The sequence below is a fragment of the Neophocaena asiaeorientalis genome, unplaced genomic scaffold (assembly GCF_003031525.2).
Source record: "Neophocaena asiaeorientalis asiaeorientalis breed wild unplaced genomic scaffold, Neophocaena_asiaeorientalis_V1.1 scaffold248, whole genome shotgun sequence".
In the NCBI taxonomy this organism is placed as follows: Eukaryota; Metazoa; Chordata; class Mammalia; order Artiodactyla; family Phocoenidae; genus Neophocaena; species Neophocaena asiaeorientalis.
In genome coordinates, this window is record NW_020185320.1 from 2070064 (window position 1) to 2080388 (window position 10325).

Genomic DNA, 10325 nt, shown 5'->3' on the forward strand with positions numbered 1-10325 from the left:
AGCAGGCCCAGGGCCTGGGGAAATTTAAGTCCTTTTTTGTTTGAGGATTAACCTGAACTCAGGTGCAAAGAAAATGTACATTAATATTCAAGTTTCTCCTTCTATTTACCTTTTAATTCTCAACTGTTTCCCTCAATCCATATGGACGCTTACTTTTTTTAGATGGTTTTATAGTTTTGTGAAGAGTTGGTGGGACTTCCTTCTTTGATACTCTCCGCGGAGGTCTGACCATCAGAGGCCAATGTCTTCTCTGGGGTTGGTTTTCCTGCAAGACTCAGGGTCGCCTCCACTGCGTCCGCAGATCAGGACAACCTACAGGGCTTCCCTTTCTGCCTGGGTTCAGTCGGGGACGCTCAGCTCCTGCTCTGGCCAGAAGTTCCGGAGTCTCCTACGACTGCTGCCCTCGGGGAGACGGTGGGGTCCGCGCAGAGCCGAGTACAGGGTGCCGAGAAGGCTGCTCCGCCCCAGGCCAAGCTCGGGACAGTGAGGCCGAAGGTCCCCAAGGGCGCCACGTGCCCCAGCCGGAAGCGTGGCGGGCTCTGCGCAACCTAAACGACCACGAGCCCCTTTCTTCCGGGAGGTCGCAGGCCGGGGGCTGAACTACCCCCGCCCTCCACCCTCCAATCTGGGAGGGCTGTGAACGGCCACCCAGCGGAATAGTTGACAGTCTTTGCCAACCCTCCTCTGTCCTCCACCGGAATATATTATCCAGCCACCACCTGGCGGGCGAGCCAGCAAGGTTTATCATCCCCGTTGTAACGCTGAGGAGGTTAAGGCCGGGACACGGCCAGGGTCCCGAAACAGATGCGTGCGGAATCCCGTCAGGAGGGGAGCTCAGCCCGCCTCCCCATCGCCCAGAATCCTCAGAGCCGGGCGGTCCGCCGGCCAAGGCGCAGGCCGAGGCCCGAGGCCAGAGTGGATTAGGGTTTATGCCCTCGGGGGAGGAAGCGGTGGGCGGCTCGGCTACAGAGGTCAGGGGCCCGGGATTGCCGAGCCGAGCGCGAGAGGAGGCCTGCGCCGTGGAGTCCAGGAGCCACGAAGAGGCCCAGGTGCCCCGGGATGCGGCCGCCCGACCTCAGCAGCGGAAGCGGTGGGCGCCCAACTCCCGTGCGCTAACCCCCGGAGAAACGGGGCCCGCGCAGCCCCGGAACTAGAGCTTCCTGCGGAGGGAGGGGGGGCGCTTAGGTTTTCACTCACTTTGTTCTTTAACCCATTTTTAAAAGGAGAGTCTTGATTCGAAGCGATAGAAGACAAAAATGGCCTCCTCCCCCCTCCTCCAGACACTGCACCTCTCCCGCGGCCACTGGGACTGACGGCCCGCGGCGAATCCGCACGCACACGCACGCTCACGCATGCACACATGCGCACACGCCGCGCACGCTGTCTCCGGGCTCTGCGGTGCAGCTCAGGCTTCCCAGGCAGGGTGGGGCAAGGCCTGGGACGTCGTCAGCGTGGTTGTGCGGTCTCCTGGGTCCGGGGACGTCTCTGAGGGTTTTGATGATCCTTATTTTTAGTTCCCCTCGGAGGAGCTAGCGCCGCGCCAGGCGAGTGGTGCGCAGTGGCCGGGGCAGCGCGCCCTTCTCAACCAGCGAGCAGAGGCGCAGGCGCGGCGCGGCGCGGGCGCCGGCTCTAATCAATAACCCTCAGCGGGCTCTGAACTGCAGGGGGTTGAGAGGCCTTTCCGAGAGAGCCGCCCCGGGAGATGATGTATTTATTCTTCGCACTTACTGTGCACTTAGCACCGAAAGGGCTGTTCTTTGCTCTTAGCAACAGAAACCCCCGGCTCGTCAGCCTTGACTCCCTGTGGCCGCTGAGCGCGAGTCCGCCCGGGGTCGCGGGATCTTAGGCTTGGTCTCTCCAACAGGTGGCGAGAGCTGCCGGCAACCGACCCGAACACCTTCCGCCCTGCCTAACCCATGTCTCCTGGGTGTCGCGGCCAGCCACCTCGCTCTGGAGAAGGGGGCGAGGACTCGGCGTGTGCACTGGGGAGTGAATATGCAGGCGGGCTCCGGACTCCAAGCAGTAACAGCGCTAACGCAGAGAGCTTTCCAGGCGCCTTCCTTGATTTTCCGTAAAATAGGTTTAATTAATAGCTGAGACGAATCTCCTTTTGAAGTGACTTGAGCAATCAAAGACGCTCCTCTGGGATCCAGAGAAAGTTGGGGGTTGTTACTCCCTGCTCAACCCCCCACCCCCGAGTTTGCCTTCCTAGTCCTCTTGATTTCACTCGCACACAACCCACTGGAGAAGTCTCAGTGATAAATTACGGAGTCGCTTAGGCGTGGCCATGCCTTTCTCCCCTAACATGTCCCTTCCTCGGATGACTCTGAACTCGGAGTGGAATCCGATTCCCTCTCGGATCCCCGTGGCCGAGCCTCGCTCACTCAAGCCAGGCGAGCCCAGCGGCTGCTGGAAAATCGCGGCTGCAGCGGGCGCGCGGCTTCAAGCGCGCTGCTTCCCGAAGCTGCCAGGATACTGATTTATGCTCCAGCCGCTCACGAGAACCCCAACGCTTTGGCTGAGTTAATTTTTGTCAATTGTTCCTCATCACACTGAGATAGTTTGCAGCTTGAGGCGTGTTTTATTTATTACCTTGCACATTTGAAATACAGTCAGACATAAAAATAACTGACTCTGGGACTCTGGCGCAATATTGGAGCCGTCGGGGAATAATTTGGCTAACTGACTTGGACGTTTCACCTTCTAAACAGAAATGCAACTCTCAGTCAAACTGTAAATCAGATTGTCTTTGCAAATGGGGGGGGGGGGAAGCACGAAACCCAGGAGGGAACGGAAACAAAATGAAAGAAAACGCAGGTATTGACCAAAGCAAAACGAGCTTCAGACACCCAGACTGGATTTTAATTTTAGGCATGGAACCTCATCGAGAATGTGAATTCGTAAATGTTTTACCAGTCGGATCTGCCTTGGGGTTTCTAGGGTACCCTGGAAACTGGACTGATTTCTTTATTTCTTTTTACCGTTACTGCTGTTTTTGTTATTAAACAATATATGCTATCTTGGGGGGTGGGTCCTCTTGAAGAGCTCCAATTGTAAAAGTTAACGAGAACCGTCTGGGCAGGACAGGGTGGGAGCTCTGGAAACGACCTAAGACTTGGAGAAGGAAACCAGAAATTTCTTGGCACTTTCCATGTCCCCAAATTTCTGTGAATAAGCAGAAAAGAATCTGATAGTCTTTTTTGCGCCTCAGGCATTCTTCTCCTCCACCTGTCTGGAAGCCCCCAATAATGAAAGCTCGATATCTTACCGCCGCACATAGATCGAATGGTCTAAAGCCTGGGCAGGACTGGCCTTCAGTAAGGCAGGATCTGGAAAAAAGAAAACCCACTCAGGCGACCACTCAACAATTGATCACTTAGGGGAATTCAAAACGCAACCAGATAAAAGTTCTGCCAGGGTGGAGAGCATCTGCTATTATTTTGGCATTATTTCACACAACCTGCACCCCAGCAAGTAAATTTCATTCTAACACAGCAAAACGGAGATCAGGCAGGAGCGTTTCCCTAGCTTCCACAAGGGGAATCTGAAGACGGTTTTCTTGGCGTGAACCCACAGCGACCCTAAATGTAGGCACCTGCCCCAGTCTTAGGGTATTAAACAAGTATATATTTGTTTAAACTTCTTTTTGACCAAGACCATTCACACAACATGCTTCTAACATTTCTCCAAATAAAATGAAACAGGAGACTGTGACTCTTAAGATCCACAAATTAAAATTAAATTTAAAGATACCAAAAGGGGCTTCAGGTAGAAAGTTGGAGGGATTATTTTCAAATAACTTTGAAGGTTTAAGAGAAGATATCTTGGTAGTTGATAGTGCTTGGTATCCATACCGAATATATAATATTAAATTATGACTTCAAAAAAATGTTTCAAAGGCATTAAATAAACAAATTAAATCTAATATTTTGATGGGGAAAAAGATCAGCAAGTAGTTGGAAATTTTTCTCAAAAACAAATTATATTGGTGTGGTTTTGATATTTGTGTGATCCAATTCTTAATCTGGTGTTTTTTATATCGACCCCAAACTGGTTTTGCTCAGGTTGACATCTCTGCTTCTTCAGAGCTGGAACTCAGTAAATGCAGTGTGCTCTGCTGACGGGCAACTCCTGTGTTGTGAGTAATCCTTTGCCAGTAGATGGTCTGATGTCCTTTTCACTGTAACCAACTGGGAAATTAAAAGAAAAATGTTTGCCTCTCCGCATATTTATTTTTATTTGTTGTTTTTTCTTTATTTCTAACACATCAAGACGAGTTCTTTCTCTTAGAATCCCAAGCCACAAATTTCTCCTAAAAACGTATATTTCAAAAATTAAATCTACAGGTGTAATACATACTGTGAACCCTATAAAATGCATTTACAATGCGGACTTAAATAAAGAAATTTATAACTTTCATATGTACCTTCCTTTTGCAATAGGCAACTGCCATATGTTTACGACTTCCATAATTCAGTTTTTCCTGGACATCTGTAGCAGGTAGTGAGTGCTTCTTAAAGTACATTTTATGTAATTTGAGAAGGAACCTGCACCAAAGAGTAAAGGTTAACAGAAAAAAGCACAAGTCTTTCTAGAAATGCTAGTTATTCAAAATTTACATCACCTATTGTGCTTGGCCTGGATAGCTTTTTTCCTCTCTTTCTTCTTGAGACTGAATTTGGAAATGCAGTGTTATTTATGCTGAGAATTCTTTACAAGCAACATTTCCAAAATTTCTAAATGTTTTGGTAAAGATCCTCTTGTTATTACTGTTCTTTTGCTTGAAGATTCTAATTTGGCTCTTCCTGAAAACCCAGGTTGGAAGTGTATTCCAGTAAGATTATTTTGTTTGAGAAAAATTTTAATATTTTTATATCAAAAACGGGGAAAACCTTAAACTCGTTCATTTTTCAGCTATCTTAATTGTTCATCTTACACTCATTAAAGGATGGAGAAGTTTACACAATTAAAAGTGAAAACAAAGCAAAACCAAAAGTAATGTAGAAAAGTCAAAGCTTGTTCTCAAATTTTTTGCCCATGTGTTCAAATTCAGGGATCATTCTTAATAGAATTTTTCAATAGCTCACTTCTTTTTGTGCAGTTCCAGTGCTAGCCTTAAATTAATCTGTTAAAAGTCTTTTCATTCAGCTGAAACTGAAATGCCTCATCTGTCAGTACAAAAATATGAATAAATTTCAGCCACATTCTTTATTGTTCGTACTTTCAGCAGATTATATAAATGCCCACAGAATTTTCACTGTTTAATAACTGTGGGTATCTACAGATGTGAAATAGGAGAACAGGGCCCAATTTACAGCCAATTAGAGGGTGTAATAATTTGTATAAAAAGCTAAACATCCTACCTAGTTATTGGAGCCTAAACAGGCAGTCAGTTCCCTTTTCAATTCATTTAATTAAACCGGCAGACTCAAGAAAATCTTTGTTTATGGGGGAAAATAGCATTAAATATTTAATTCAAAGAATATGAAGCTGCATATCTTAAATATCAATTTAAACATCATTTTATAAAGCATAAACTATTAAAATGCCCATTAACTATTTAGAGAATATTAATTTCCCCATTCATTATCTCAGTTTGATTTATATCCAAATTGACCTGTTGCAATTCAGTAATGTCCATCTACCCATCTTTGGGTATCCATTTACATCTAGGTGTTAATTTCATTACCTCCTTGAAGCCAGCTTGTATTTGGATCAGGTATTAGTGATAGAGACAAGTGTTTCCTTCTTGGACATTTCTGTTACTAACCCCTTACTGTAGGAGTGTCGTCAGAGGAGTGTAGGTCAATGAATGAGGAAGTGAAGGGGGCGGTTTTTCATGCACAGGGTGAAAAATAATTCGCATCATCTGGAGGTAGAGCAGATACTGCTGGAAATTGGACATGAGTGGCGAAGCTCATTCGTCCAGCCGAGTGAGTTTTCTTCCGGATACATTACAGGTTTATTACGTCCTCACAGCCCCTCGACTCGGTGGGTCAGGGGTCTCACTTCTCCCTTCCTTTACCTTTCCCTGGAGAACTGGAAGTGGAGGGAGGGAGGGAGTAATGACGACAAGCTTACCATTAGAGTACACGCCTTTTGCTCTCTCCAAACAGCGCACCTCCCCTAAACCTCACCGAGAATTGAGCATTGATTGAAAAACCAGCACTAAAAGGAATCTCTCCGGACCCCAAACTGAGTTTGGGCGCTCGGGAGCCCCGAAGAGCACTTCGGGGGGCTGCGCGATTTCTTTGCTATCGAGACTCGGTCTCAGCTGATGAGAATACTTAAAGAGATTTGTTGGAGGAGGAGAATGGTAAACAATCGCCAACATGTGGGACAGTGCTGTGTGTGTGTATGTGTGTGCAAATCCACGACAGAAGCAAGCCGCGAGGAATCGCGGTTCGGGATCGCTTTCTCCACGGGGCCTGGGTTTGCAGCTGCAGCCGGAGACCCGGCAGGAAGGAAGCCCTCGAGAGCGCAGCGGTCCAGCCCCTGGCCGACTGAATTTACTCCCGTAAATTACTCTTTGTAAACTTATACAGGTTATAATTTATTGTTTTTATTAACCCAGATCAGAGGGAGAGGCGAGAAGAATAGCAGGGCAGATAACGAAGAGAGTGGAAGACGGTAAGGGAAGGAAGGGAGGAGAGAGGGAGCCCCAGCCAGCGAGTAAGGTGCTGCCTGGTGACTCGGCGGCTCTGACGTCCACGCCCCCAATTAGGATGTACCTTCTTCCCAAACTGTTACAAATTAAGGCAGCCAAATAAGTACCCCCCTTGGTGCTAGGATTGGGCGCTTGCTCACACCCACTCTCCCGTCTATTTCTGTACTTCTCGCTAGGTTAATCTTCTAGCTAATTATAAAGTTTTTTTTATTTTTATTTTTTAGCGCATGGGAAGGAAGTCCGGATCCCGCCTGTTCGGAAACTTGGGGACCACCTGAAGCAACTCCCATTCAAGGGCCAAGAACAGACTGTCTTGTGTGCCAGGGCTCACCTCCTGTGTCATGTCTTGAGTGTGGGAAATTAATCGTAATGGTTAGAAACTCTTATGGCCACCGTCAAGTGTAAAAGAAAAAAGAAGTCTATCTAGAGAATGAAATCCTAACGCATAGAATTTTTAAATTCAGAATTTAAAAATAAGTAACTGTTTATAAATACAAGTAGCTACGTCAGGTAAGTGGAAATAGCAAGCTCTCTCCAAACATATATATGTTACACTATATATAGTGTGAACAGGCTCTAGGCTGAGAAAGCACAGCGGAAACCGACAGAATGCGTTTAAAAAAATCTTTTGGAACGGTCTAATTTAAAAATGCACAGAGAAAAATAAGGAAGAGGAACTGACTATGCTTTTCAATGCCCACCCCCCTCCCGCGATAGTTTTGCTAACTGGCTGGACACAGATTCCACTAGGTACCATTCGCAAGGCTCTTGTGTCCTTCCCTCTCTCCCCGCCCAAGTTCCTGAGAGAAGCCCACTCTGATAACGTTCTTCCCTGGATGACTTTTATTTGAAATAGAGCCGTGCTAGTCATGCCAGAGGCCTGACAGTTTAATTCAGTTTTAATCGTTTCCTTAACGTAGCTCATACTGGGAACAGACATTTTTTCTCTTAAAGTGACGAGAGGCACACGCTCCCCGGTACACATGCCCACCCATGTTTCCACCCTCACAGGTGCACACACGCGCATCCACGCACATACAGGCACGTGCACGGGCGCACCCTGTCGAGTTTTTCTCCCGCCAGTTTGCGCCCTGTCCCTGCTTCCTTTGCTCTCTTGACTGGCAAAGTGCAAGGCCCTGGCTCTACTCTGGCACGCGCGTGCCATGCTTTTGAGAAAACGCCCGATTAGTGTGGTGGCTTCGCCAGCGCTTCGAAGGCCGAGACTCCGCCAGCCTGCCAAACCCGCCTTCCTTCCCTCAGTCTCCTGGAGAAGCTCGGCTTCCTCTCTCGGGAGCGAAGGTCGGGGGTGAGCTGAGGTCTGCGACCTTCTGCTTCGTGGGGTCGGGGGCAGCTGGTCCCGCTGGGTCCCGGAGTCTGAGCCGGATTCCATGCGAGCCCAAGGTGGAGAGCGGCGGTGCGGCTCTGTCGCTGTGGTTCCCAAAGCCCAGCCTGGATTTGGACTAAGGAGACCAGAGTTGGTCCTGTCCCGGGCGCCCAGGGCACATCTGGATTATTTTTAAGGGCCACGTTCTATCTGACATAGTGGATGTGTGTGAGGCCCGGCTTTCCAGCTTGTCTGTGGGGCGCAAGTCCCCGGCGTCCCGAGGGCTGCGCCCCTCGCTGCCTGGGGTAAAGGAGAAAGAAGCGGTGTAGGGATATAGGAGGCCTTGGGGCCCTGCAGGCCCATGTAGTCCCTTCTAAATCAGTTTTGAGCAGCGGGGCCTGTAAACGGACAAGAACCCGTCTACAAAGCAGGCTTCGCGTCTGGAAAACCGCGGTCGTCCCTGGCGGCCTGGGGTTTCTCCAGAGGAGCCGTTCCCCCGGAGTAGGCCTCAGGGCCCCGGCGACTCCACCCTTGGGCCTCAGCGCCTCCACCTCTCCAAGTCCGCAAGGGCAGCTCAGAGGAGCCTCGGGTCGCTCCTCCTTGGGGCCACTGAAAGCCTGGGCGTGGAGCGGGGCGGTCGGTCCCCGCAGGCTGCGGATGCTGGCTTCAGATGCCCCGGACGCGCGGAGCTCGGTGGGCAGCCTCCTGCCAGGTCTGCGGCCCTCCCTCCAGCGCATCCCTCCCCACTCCCTGCCCCAGCCCTACAGGCGGCCTCTTCGCTCTGCCGGGCTTGCGCCCGTCTTCGGGCAGGCTTCAGAAACCAGGTTTGCGCTTACTTTTAAGGCTGTACTACCCGCCTAGGTCGCCGCGGACTCTGGAGGTCCACCGAGGTCCGGACCGCTCCAGACCGTTCGCAAAGCCATTTCTTGCAAATGCAAAACACCTCCTCCTAGTTGAGTCTTATTCTCAATCTTTTAAAAGAGGCCTCCTCTTCAGGTTGTTAGGGAGTCGTGTTTGACCCTGAGGCTGCTGGGCCCGCCGGGCGGCGCGTGCGGAGACGCCTCTGAGCACCGCCCGCTCTGGTTCCCGCTCTTCTGGTTTCCTTGGAGGAACTGCGAGTTCCCCCTGGAGCTACGGTAAAAAGATCGCAGTGGCGAAGCTACTGCCTGAATCACTGTACTGGAAACTAAGAGAGAAGTAAGAGACAATGGGGCAGCCAACACTGTGGAGGTTAAACAGAGCGAGGGAGAGAAAACAAAAAACAAACGAAAAAACCCTCAATCCTTTGTCGTGTATTTTATACCAGAGATTTAATAGTAATATCCATGATGAGTTTTATTCTACAAAGAGACTTGCTCTATTTACATCACATCCATTATTTTTGTTAATCCAGAGCAAAAGTCGAGCTGAAACTACAAAGCAAACTGTACAGATACATGTTAAGTGTTATTCAATTAAAAAGAGGTTTAAAAAAATTGTTTTAAAAAAACATGTTGGCTCTTTAAAAGCCTGAGAAAAGAAGTAGCTACCTGGCAAAAACAGGGCAAACATGAAGTTACGTTAAATCAGAGACGTTTTCTAAAACTGCAATGGAAATTTTATTGCATCTTAAAACTTATTTCACTCTGCGAAGTGTTTAGGGGTCTTAAAGCTAAGTCCTTATCATTAAAGACATAAAAATTAAAATACCAGGTTTAAATTAGCGATCATTGTTCGAAAGAAATGGGAGACTCCGGAAAGAGCGTGCTTTTTCTGACTGGTTCATATAAAGGACTGAGCAATAATGGGGTAAAATTTTGCTCTCCTAAATATAAAGGATTTAAACGTATCTTGAATTCCCCCTCCCTCCCCAAGAAAAATCCACGGAGTAAAACAAATAAGTCTAGTGCCACGCCCGGCGCAGAGTGGGTGTTACTAAATGCAGAATGTGTCCAAGACGGGCCTGGTGGATGTGAATTCTCCCCACTCCTCAAAATGTTCTGAGTTGTAGCAATATTAAGTGATAAGGGAATGGGACTGGAACTTAAGGTTTCTTGAAAAATTCTTGATATTCTAATGTGGTGATCATTTCGGTTTAAAGCCAGGAGCCTCAGCCTTTCCAGGTCCCGGTGGGGAAAGCTGGGGACTCCCGGACTGGACTGGCTGTGGGAGGCAGGGAGACTGACCCGGTTCAGGGCCCGGGCTGGCACTTCCAAGCCAGACGGCGGCGCTTTCCACTTTAGGTTTTTTGCGACCTTGTAAGGAAGTGGGCGCGGGCGGAGCGGAGTCGGCGCCTCCTGATTGGCTGGCCGTCTCGGTGATTGACAGGGCCCCGGACTCCGCCCCCGCCCCTTT